The sequence below is a fragment of the Notechis scutatus genome, chromosome 4 (genome assembly GCF_049901735.1).
Source record: "Notechis scutatus isolate UNSWTSFEM ecotype Mainland chromosome 4, rNotScu1.2, whole genome shotgun sequence".
Classification (NCBI taxonomy): domain Eukaryota; kingdom Metazoa; phylum Chordata; class Lepidosauria; order Squamata; family Elapidae; genus Notechis; species Notechis scutatus.
In genome coordinates, this window is record NC_142012.1 from 48,192,588 (window position 1) to 48,204,787 (window position 12,200).

Consider the following 12,200-nt stretch of genomic DNA (forward strand, 5'->3'; position numbering starts at 1 on the left):
CAAGGGTGAAGCTTAGCGGACCTCGCAAGGGTGAGGTTTAGCAGGACTCTCGCAAGAGTGAGTGCCAAGCACAAAGAAAAGACACGAAACAAAGCAATTTCTTCAGGTGAGGAAGCACATCGCGCCTGGGGCAGATGGAATTGTCCCGGCGGCCCCGATTGCTTTGCGCTGTCCTCTTTATTGTGCTGAATCAAAGAAGGGGGCAAGAGGGATTGCAGGAAACAATAGAGTTACAAAGTTAATCATTAGAACCAGCTACGTGACACAAGTAGCGAACTTCGTGACTGATACTTCGTGACTGATACTTTTCCGGTAAACATGTCTTAATACTGAATACACATCTTTTAGCTGACACAGACTTCTGGAGTTAATCTTGTCAGCTTCTTTCCTGTCAGCTCAGTGGAATTTGCCCTGAGAGGTATACGTGCTAGGCAAGATTTGTTCTATGGAAAAATAGCCAAGGCAGAATAGCCACACAGTGATCCATAGAATTCAGGACTCTAGCACTGTAAATTATAGTCACATAAACAGTTTTATTTCATATTTTGTCCCTCAGCACAGAAAGATCAGAGGTAGAAAATCATCCATCATCATCTGCTCCCATTCTTCCTTTCTCAAGCAAGTGCAAGCCTTTCTCAATTCTAAACTCCAGAATAACTTTCCTTATTCATAGTATATCTGTTTTCTCTGGGTAAAATTTCCACTTGGTCCCTGTCATCCACCATAAAACAGCCTCCATATATCAGTTTAAAAGATTCATTGAAATGAGTAACTCAACATTACAGGGGGAAATGAATGACATCTGCATATTACTGGTATCTAATATCCAAACTATAATAATCCAAGGTTTTTTAGGTAGGAATTTAAAAGCATAGTATTCAAAATAGAACCATATTAGGTCACGTAGTAGAATAATTGCAGCTATAACCTTCTGACAATTCTCCATTAAAACAACTGAGTCCCCATATCTACCAAAAATCAATCTGATTAGGTGATCTAGAACAATGTTATGGATTATTGGTAATGAATATCAGTAAGAGGTCCAAAAGAATGGATAGGGTAACTTTAACGTGTCACATAAATTATATGTCATCATGAGACAGATTAGACCAATAACCTTAATAAACATGAAAAATAATACCACCTTTATTATAAAGTTACAATAACAAATCTTTTCTTTACATTCCATAAAACTAATGAGGGTCAATTCTGATATGCATACTCAAATTAAAACCCTTCTGTGTTCTCAGATTTCATTTAACAGACCATTGTCTAGGCTCCAACTCTTTCTCCTGTCTCTCAAAGTTATTCTCACAATCCATTACAGTTATTTCCACTGAATCTGTTTATGAAACCAGTTTGAAATAGGTATTAACAATATAATCCAAAATCTTATAAGTATATACCCCATTCAAACCTCATACAGGTAACCCTAACTTAGCAACACAATTGGGATTAGCAACTCCGTCACTAAGCAATGCAGTCACTAAGCAAAAATCACATGAGCACAACTTTATTTTATATGCAAATAGCAATAATGTAATCATAGGATGCTGCTATGTATTAAACACCAACTAGTTGTGAAGTGCCAGAAGGATGTTGTGACAGTCATAAAAGAAAGAACTGGTAATAAAGTTCATAATTTTGCAGCACAATTTAACTTTTTATGGTTGTCACTATATGGCAACTATGACAAGTCACTACAGTGATTTGCAAAATGTGTCACATTTTTCAGCTTATGCCCATAGAAGACCCAAGTGATGTTTATACCAAATGTAAACTACATGAATTACTAGAAGAAAATATAAAAGGTCTAGAGGAAATTCTAACCACTCTGAAACGCAATAAATCCCAACCTAAACAAGAATTCTACATCAAAATAAAACACAATAAGGAGCAAAAAGTTTCTAAAAATACTACCCTAGATATGAACCTAAAGTGCAAGGCTGATGGAAACATGTCACTTTTAGAAGAAAACAACAGCCAAGAGCAAAGCCCCTACTACCTACCCTAGCCCACTCCAATGAAGCCCCTCTGGAACAGAACAATTGCTTTCATAGCCTCACCCTGGAAGAAAATATGCAGACACCCATAAAAGAGTATTCATCCATAGTTTCTAAAAAAAAAAAAAAAAAGGCAAACCCCAGCATTCCTGCAAAAGGAAGAAAACTATCACAGACTTCCCTAAGGGAAAAAGGCTAATATTTGTGATAGGCATTTCAATCCTTAGGGGAACTGAAACTATAGTCTGCAGACTGGGCAATCAATCTAGGGAGGTATATTATCTCCATGGAGCAAAAATCAAAGGTGTAACTGACTACCTTACTAGGATAATCAATCCCACAGATTGCTACTCCTTTCTTCTCCTACTCATGGGGACCAATGACATAACAATGAATCTGAAAACAATCACAAGAGATTACAAACACCTGGGTAAGAAAATTAAAGAATTAGGACCACAAGTGGTGTCTTCATCTATACTTCCAACAAAAGGCCAACATCCAATGAGGAAGCAAAGGATTTTAGAAATGAACAACTGACTTAAAAACTGGTGTTGTCAACAGAACTTGGGCTTCCTAAACCATGATCTGCATTATCTACATGAAGGGATATTGGCAAGGGATAGAATGAACCTCACAAGAACAGGAAAGAATATATTCAGAAAGCACCTGGCTCATCTTATCAAAGATGAGGGCTTTGAACTAAAATTGATGGGGAGGAGGGCAATCTTCATGACCTTGAGAACCTAATTTCAAGCCAAAACCACTAGATAACTGTTGAGGTAATTAGAAGAATGAGCGCATACAGGGAGACGTAGTAAGAGAAGTGTTGGAATAATACACACACAGCACACATATACACTGTATAGGAAATGTAGGTTTTTTACTTTCAATAAAGGTTTAAGCAAAGTTCAAAATAGGCAGTCCAAAGTAATTCACAGGTAAGATCAGTCAGTTTTTAGTCCAGGGATAATCCAATTACAAAGTCCAGTGTCAAAAACAATTCAGTAACAGCCTTATATCAAATCCAGGAATATCAGTCAATTAGAAGAAACGGCAATATTCTCCAACAGAAGGAAAACAGAGACTCACTGAGACATACTCTCTTCTGAGACTAAGACTAAGACAACCCATTTTATGACCGTTTGAGAAACCACACCCAATTACAGTTTTGCATTTTCTTAAAGATACAGTTTTAAAATGTGTATCCTGGTTTATATATTGACCAACCCAAATAGCTGTTAGGTGACTTACATTCCTAACAATAACCAATCACATAAGGAGGAAGGGAGTAAAGAAAAAAAAGAAAGAAAAAAGAAAAATATAATGAAGTAGAGAGTGATAGGAAGGTTGGAAAACCCAGAGACAAAATAGGAGACATAAGAAATATATTCAAGACCCATAAAGGACTCAAATGCCTATACAATAATGTTCAACATTCAGGGAATAAACAAAGTGAATGAAGTATTAGTGCATGAAGGCAGGTGTGATATAGTTGCCATTACTTAAACTTGGTGGGATGAAACTCCTGACTGGAATGTATTGATGGAATGATATAATGAATGATATTCAAAAGAAACAGACCTAACAAAAGAGGAGGTAGAATTGTGTTATATGTAACAGTCACTACATCACTACAAAAATGCATAAAACCAACGATGAAAAACTCCTAGAACCCATTTGGGTCGATATAAGGGGGGGGGATGAAATTGCTATATGCATATACTACAGGCCACATTTGCTAACCAATTAACAAATGTATATAGGAAACTTACCACAGTAGTTATGGGAGACTTTAACTACGCTGATATCAACTGGGAGACAAACTTTGCAGCAAGTGGGAGACTGAAAAATTCCTAACCAACTCAGCTGACAACTTTGTCATCCAAAAGTTAGAGGAAGGAACTCGAGGAAAATCTATATTGGACCTAATTCTTATAATAAAGAAGAAGTGATAGAATAAATTGAAGAATGTCCACATCATATTGGAATTCAATATATTTTTATTTATTTATTTATTTATTTGATTTGCCAATTGTTTACAAGATAATAAGTATAAATGTATACATAGTTGTGAATACATGAATCAGATACGTAGTGTGGGTTCCAGACTGATGAACTGTATTCGAGTATTGGTCTAGCAAATGTTTTGTATGCTCTGGTTAGTAGTGTGATATTACCAGAGAAAAAGCTACGTAGGATTAGGTTAACAACTCTTAATGCCTTTTTGGCTATGTAGTTGCAGTGTGCTCTAGCACTTAGATCATTAGAGGTGAGTATTCCAAGGTCCTTTACAGAGCTTGGGTCATCAACAAGATCTTGACTATTCAGCTTGTATTTTATTTTCTGATTTTTTTGCCAATATGTAAGACAGAGCATTTATTTGTTGAGATTTGAAGTTGCCATTTGTTTGACCATTCGGATACATAGTCAAGATCTTTTTGTAGGGTAGCAGTATTGTCTGTGGTATTGAACAGCTTTACATCATCAGCGAAGAGAACGCAATTGCTCTTAATATGATCACAGAGGTCGTTTATGTAGAGTATGAAGATAAACACAAGCAAAAGAATAATACAAACACAAGCAAAAGAATATAATCCAACCAGTGTCTTAAACTAAAAGAGATGATTTTAACAATCTCAGAAAAGCCTAAGAAAAATTTGAAGGATTAAAATCCTACAAAGGAAACCAACTCAACAAGCATGGGAAACTCTGAAAAATATAAACATAAAAGACCAGTCCAACACAATACCACTAAAAAAGAAAACAAGAAATCCAAGAAGAAACCAGCATAGTTGCACAAACATTTCTCTGATAAAATGAAATATAAAAAGGTTAAGTACAAAAAAATGGAAAGAGAGACACATAACTAAGACAGAATTTCAGCAGATAGCCCTAACTTGCAAAGATGAAACCAGAAAGCAAAGGCTCAAAATGAACAAAAGTCAAATATATTTTTAAAGGTTTCTTTGAACATATAAATAACAAGAAAAAAGTCAAGAAATAGTAGGTCCACTAAAGAGAAAAGATGGCAAGGAAGTAACAGGCAGTAGAGAGAAAGCAGAGCTATTTAACTAATTATTTGCATCAGTTTTCACTCAAAAAAAACAAAACACCTTAGCATAACTGTTAAGGACAGGCTAGAAATAAAATAACATAAAATAAGAGAACACTTGTCTGATCTTGATAAATATAAATCACCGGGACCTGACAGATTGCAACCCAGAGTTCTGAAGGAGCTGGCAGATGTTATCTCAGAATCATTGTACCATATTTTTCAAAAAATCCTGGAGTTATCCCAGGGAAAATCCTAGGAAACTACCAGAGAATTGAAAAAGAGTTGATTTGGTTCCCAACTTCAAAAAAAGAAAGAAAAAGAATCACAGGAAACTACATACCAATCAGCCTAATATCAATACCTGAGAAGATATTGGAAAAAGTAATAATAAAAAAGAACAGATCTGTGAACATCTATTTATTTATTTATTTATTTTGTCAAGCGATTATTAGATAACAGGTATAAGTATAAGCATGGTTATGAATTCATGAAATGGATACGAATTTAAAAAAAAAGAAACAACAGGACAAGGACGGTAGGCACGTTGGTGCACTTAGAAACAAATAAAGTTATAACTAGAAGCCAGCATGGGTTTGTTAAAAACAGATCATGCCTATTCTTATTTCGTTCATTGACAAAGTGACTAAATTAATAGACTAGCAATATATTATGGATATAGTGTTCTTAACTTCTGCAAGACATTTGACAAGTAGATCACAACCTACTTCTTGGTAAACTAGAAAAATGTGTGAAGTACAGCATCACGATCAGATGGATTTGTAACTGGCTGACAGACTGTACTCAACAATGTCTACATCTACATGGAGGGAAATAAACATACAAGTTCCATCTCATTACTCAATATCTTTATAAATGGTTTAGATGAGGGAATAGAAGAGAAACTCATCAAATTTGCAGATGACACTAAGCTAGCAGGAATTGTAAATACCCCAGAAGATAAGCTCAGGATCCAAGAAGATCTTGACAGACTTATCCAACAACATGAAATTTAATGTGGAGAAAAGCAAGGTTTTATACCTGGGCAGGAAAAACCAAAGGTACAAACACAACCTGGCTCAAAAACAGCAACTGTGAGAGGGACTTTGGAGTCCTAATGGACAATCACTTAAACATGAGCCAGCAGTATGAGGCAGCAGCCAAAAAAGCTAATACAATCCTTTCTTCTATGGAGGATGGAAAAAAATCAAGTCTTCCATAGATTCCTTTCAATACAACTTCTTTTCAGACAATCCAGGCAGAGACAATAAAGCCATCTGGAATTAAGGAGAAACTTCCCAACAGTAAACCAGTGGAGCAGCTTGTCTTCAGAAGTTGTAGGTGTTCATCACTGGATGTTTTTAATAAAACACCAGACAGCCATTTGGCTGAAATGGTATAGGGTCTCCTGCTTGAACAGGGGGTTGGACTAGAGGACCTCCAAGGTTTCTTTCTGGTCTATTCTAATTGATTGATGGTTGCTAAATGGAGCAATTGTTAAGCAAAATCTGCCCGTACAAAAAAGAAAGAATGGCTGTAGTTTCTTATAGTGATTTAGGAATTTTGCACATCTAAGTTAAGCACCAATTAAGTTGAAATATTAGAAAGATCTAAATCAATTTGCAATTTAGATATAGAAATGTTGCTGTTTCAAAAAGTGGCAGTTTTGGCAGAAAATTAAAAAAAATGGATTTATGTTATTCTACATAACCATTTATACATATGTTGATTAAAAACTCATCTGAAAAGCCTTGCAGTTTGTTCATATTATAAAAATTAAAATGAAGAGCAATGGAAATTCATTTTGTATAAAAACAATACTGAATTTTTAAAAATTAAATGCAGATGAAAATAAAAGCAGTGTGTTTTTATTTAAAATTTATATTTTTTCAGCCAAAATGATTTCATGAAGCATCTTTTACAAGAATAGTCATAATTTTTCCATTTATATTTGTTTTAAACATATTTGCAGAATCCTTAGCTAAGTGAAATATCTGGACAGTGACTTTAACATTATATTTCAGCTACTGACATTACTAGATTATCTATCATGTTTGCTAATTAATTAATTCCACATTTGGTTATTTTTATCTAATGATCTTGTACACAGCATAGGCTGCTGTTCCAGATTTTTACTGAGACAAAATGACTGTTACAACAAAGTCATTTCTTTGGTGCTATCTCTTAACTGATGGAAATCTTGCTATGTCAACAGGATGATCCTTCTGGCATAATTAGCTTGCTGAAAAACTATCAAGTATGAGCTGAAAATAGCTGCGGCAGCAACCTGAATATCCAAATACAATTAAAGTCTTGGAACTGCAAATCTGATCTTCCACAAAAAGGATAATTCATCAATTCAATACAACAACTTTTCAGACAATCTGGACAGGACAATAAAATAAGAATTTTATTATAACATTGGGAGTACATTAGCATAATATTAATCTATATTTCTAAGTATGATTAAATACAAACTTATAAAATTAAAGAAAAGGGTACTTAATAATAAGAGAAGAAACTTTTCTGTGGTCTACTCTAGAACAGGGAGGCAAGTATATATGGTTATGCAGAGCAGAATAGTAAAGCTTATTCCAGGTTTTCCTGGAACACCATTTCATTCGTTACAACCTTGTATCTTGCTTGCTTTCAGAGTAATAACAGCTTCTATTTCTACGGTCTTAAATAAAGGGTTAAAGCCACGGCTTCTTAGCTTACTGCCACTTCTTATCTCCATTTTAAAAGATGAGAAATTGATAAACTATGGGTAGAAGGAGTCATCAGAGTTTTCTTGGGATAAACGCAAAGAGGAGCAATTATGCCAACAATACTAGCTTCATTTCATTTAGGGGGCCACAAGGTTGAAACTTGGAGAGTGGAAAACTTTCTTTCTCTGGTTCTCTGGTTATAATTCTACATTTGGCATAACCAGGCATAAATTAAAGTGTCACTGTTCAAAAGAAATGGTATACAGAAAGTGCTGATAATCACCAGAGAGCCTTAGAGAAGTTCTCAGAATGACATATATTTTGTCCCTTAACTGTTGATTTTAAGGCTTTTATTTTATCCTGTAAGTATTTCCTGAGCTGTTCAGTATGTCAACGCCATATAGATAAAATTATTTGGTGTATGAAAGATTTCTAGAGATGTATTAGATGCTGAAACAGCGTAAGTGAACTAGACATGTGAAATTTTCATTACAAAGTTTCAAACTATATAAAAACTTAATAATTTCAAGTTTAAGGGAGAAGAAAAAGAAGCCAACTGAACAACATTCAAAACCTTTAATATTCTATCCCTCCATGCCAAAACAACACTGAAACATTTTGCTTTTTTTTTTTTTTCAGCAGAAGCACTCGTTTTTAGAAATGTATTTTTTTCAGTTTGCTTTGCTTTCTTTGCATGATGACATGTTGAAGTTGCATATATTTCAGTTGAAATGGTTATGAATATCAGAATGTGCTCTAGTCAGTAGATTCCTCTAGGCGCATTTGTACATTGTGGTTTAGTTTTACAAAGAAAAAAGAAAAACAATGTTTATTTTATGAGTATTTAAAATCCAATATAGAACTCTTTTTCTATGAAGAAGCTGAAATCTCACCCATGTCTTATACCTTAAGGTGGTTGATAGACAAAGGGTTCTTAAAGAAAAAAACACCTGCTAAAAATTTGGACACACTGGCATTCTACCAGTCTTTTATTGTTGGTCAGAATTTTTTAAAGAAACATTGGGTTTCCAGTTGCAAAGAATTGCAGATACTAAAGAAGAGTTCACAGCAGCTAACAGCAATGTATCAACTGCTATGTTGCAAGGCAAAAAATGAATCCGCATGGTAAATATCATCTTCTATCCTGCACATATCATGTTTCCCTGAAAATAAGACCTGGTCTTATATTTTTTGAGGCTCCAAAAATAAGCACTAGTGTTTATTTTCACCCTGAAATATGATTTCAGGGTGATCAGCCCGACTGGACAGCCCACCCCACAGCACACACACAAGAGGCGGGAAGCATGTGCAGGCTGACAGTATCCACAGCAGCTACAGCCCGTTGTTTCCTTGGTCAGCACATTCTGCGCCGCCTGTGCAGTGCAGGTGAATTGATTCCCTGTCCAAGCAGCAGATGGAGGCAGGGTGTGGGGTGGAAGACAGGTGATCCTGAAACACTGCATGGTCCACAGTCAAGTTGAGAGATGCAAAGATGATCCTCTCCATGGCCACCCAGCTGCTCTGGCTCATCAACTCTTTCCCATGGCACGTCTGGACTGCCTGCCTCCCCACCCCCCATGCCTCTGTCTGCTGCTGATGCCACCGCACAAAGATGAGCCTCCTGCAGCCACTCACTGCTTTGGCCCAACAAATCTTGGCTTTCCAACAGCCTGTGCAACACATCCAGATTGTATGCCTCCTTCATCTTTGCCTCTGCCTGCTACTTGGACATGTAATCAATTCACCTGCATTGCGTAAGCTGCAGCTACTGCCAGACACTATCGGCCCACGCACACTTGGCACCTTCTGTGTTGGCCATGCCCATCCCCCTTCACTAGGCCTTATCTTTGGGGTAGGTCTTATTTTCAGAAAACATGGTAGTATGGCAAAAGCTGACATGTATGGCAAAAGCTTTTTAATCTGCTTGAAACCTAAAAGAGTCACCAAGTTCCTGTGTCCAGAGATAAGTCAACATCAGCTATTTTTTTATTGCAGTACAATAATCTTAGATCAATTATTTTAATACTGCATATTTATCAGTCAAATTTAGCTTTCTGGAAGTCAATGAAGAGTTGGAATTTCTACAGGAGTTGGGTTAAGGTATAGATGAAGCCAGAAAATATAGGATATAAATGTTCAGTGGAAGTATTGTTTATGTTATGAGGTATAGTACAGTCCTGATATTGTGTATTGCTGTTTTACCTTCTTTTACTTTATTGCTCTTGCTGTGAGCTATCTTGTATTATTATATATAACACGGATAGCTATGTAATTTTTTTATATAAAAAAACCAAATCATCTGACATAAATCCAGCTCACTGTATCAAAATAATTCAGCAATTCAATGTGATAATTTGATTCATCTTCAAGTTTAATCTTTGAATTAAACCTTTGCAGAGTTATTGTAATTATAATACAGTTACTGTTGTACCATGACATGTTATAGATAGAATCCGCAATATACCTTTGGCCAAACTCAACTTCTTTCTCAATTTAAGTCAATTTTATGTATACTGTAGGATTCATATACTTTAAAATGCTAGTCATTATTTTTAAACATAGATCTACCACTTTTTCAAAAGAAAGCTAAATTCATGTATATAATGACAGTGTAAGACCAGAGAACGGTTTCAGAAAGAGATGTCCAGTCTCTCTAGCAATCCATGTCAAAATTTCCATGGAAAATGGTGTCCAGTAACCAGAATAGATGGGACATGCCAGAGCTACTTAAAATAGCCAATAGAAACTACCATGTTTTCCCAAAAATAAGACCTGGTCTTATATGTGGGGGGCTTCAAAATAAGCATTAGGGCTTATTTTTTTTGGGAAACATGATTTTAGGGTGATCAGTCCAGCTGGGTGCCCCAACCCCTGATACATGCATAAGAGGCAGCAACCAGGTGGGGACTGATCATATCCAGCAGCAGCTGCAGCCCACCGCTCCTTTGATTGGAGCACTATGGGGCTCCACAGTCCGCACCTTGCAGGTGAGTTGATTCCCCGTCCAATCAGCAGATGGAGGCAGAGGCACAAGGGGAAGCAGGTGGTCCAGATGCACTGCATGGACTGTGGGAAAGCCAAGAGTTGGTAGGTCGGAGTGGTTGGTCAGTTGTGGGAGGCTCATCTTTGCACAGTGGCATCAGCAGCACATAGAGGCAGAGGTGTAGGGTGGAAGGCAGGCAATCCTGACACACTGTGTGGGCCACAGGCAAGCTGAGAACTGCTCATCTGCTCCAGCCCACTGACTCTTGGTTTTCCCACAGCCTGCCTTTCCCCCCCCACACACACCTCTGCCTCCATCTGCTGCCATTGCCACTGCATACACTGTCCGCCACTCTGGCCCACCAACTCTCGGCTTTCACGCAGCTCATGTGCCACATCCAGATTGCATGCTTCCCCCTGCCTCTCCCTCCACCTGCTGCTTGGACAGGTAATCAACTCACCTGTGCTGTGTAGGCTGTGGCTACTGCGGAGCCTCCTGTGCTGGCCACACTTACCTTCCTTTACTAGGGCTTATTTTTTCAGTAGAGTTTATATTAGGAGCAAGCTAAAAATCAGGCTAGGGCTTATTTTCAGGGTAAGATTTATTTTCAGGGAAACATGTGATACATTTCTCAATCCAGACCAGGTTATTAACTACATCACTGATAAATCATTCTTGACTGAATTCATTAAAAATTGTGCTGATGTTGAGACTCTAGAAAAAGTACAGAGAAGAGCAACCAGGATGATTAGCGGACTGGAGGCTAAAACATACAACGAACAGTTGCAGGAACTGGGCTTGGCTAGTCTAGTAAAGAGAAGGACCAGGGGAGACATGAGAGCAGTCTTCCAATATTTGAGGGGCTGCCACAGAGAGGAGGAAGGGGTCAAGCTATTTTCTAAAGTGCCTGTAGGCCAGACAAGGAATAATGGATGGAAACGGATCCAGGAGAGATTCAACCTGGAAATAAGGAGAAACTTTCTAACAGTGAGAACAATCAACCAATGGAACAGAAGTTGCCCTCAGAAGTTGTGGGAGTGCCATCAGTTGAGACTTTCAAGAAGAGATTGGACTGCCATTTGTCAGAAATGGTGTAGGGTCTCCCGCTTGGGCGGGGGGTTGGACTAGATGACCTACAAGGTCCCTTCCAACTCTGATTATCTGTATCTGTATCTGTGTTGAAAAAAATGGAAAATATTGCTTTTTATTTATTGATTAATTTTTATACTACCCATGCCCTTATACGGTAATTACTTCAGAACTGGAATAGCTAATAAAGATAGCTTTCAGCTGCCTCAGTTTTAGACTTTAGGTAAAATGAAAGAAAACACCATGGGAATATTTATATAAAAATGGTTACTAGTTTTTGCTATAGTTAGAACAAACCTACATCTATTGAACTTGAACTTTTACGAATACATTTGACTTTTCAACTTTCTCAGGACACAATTGTT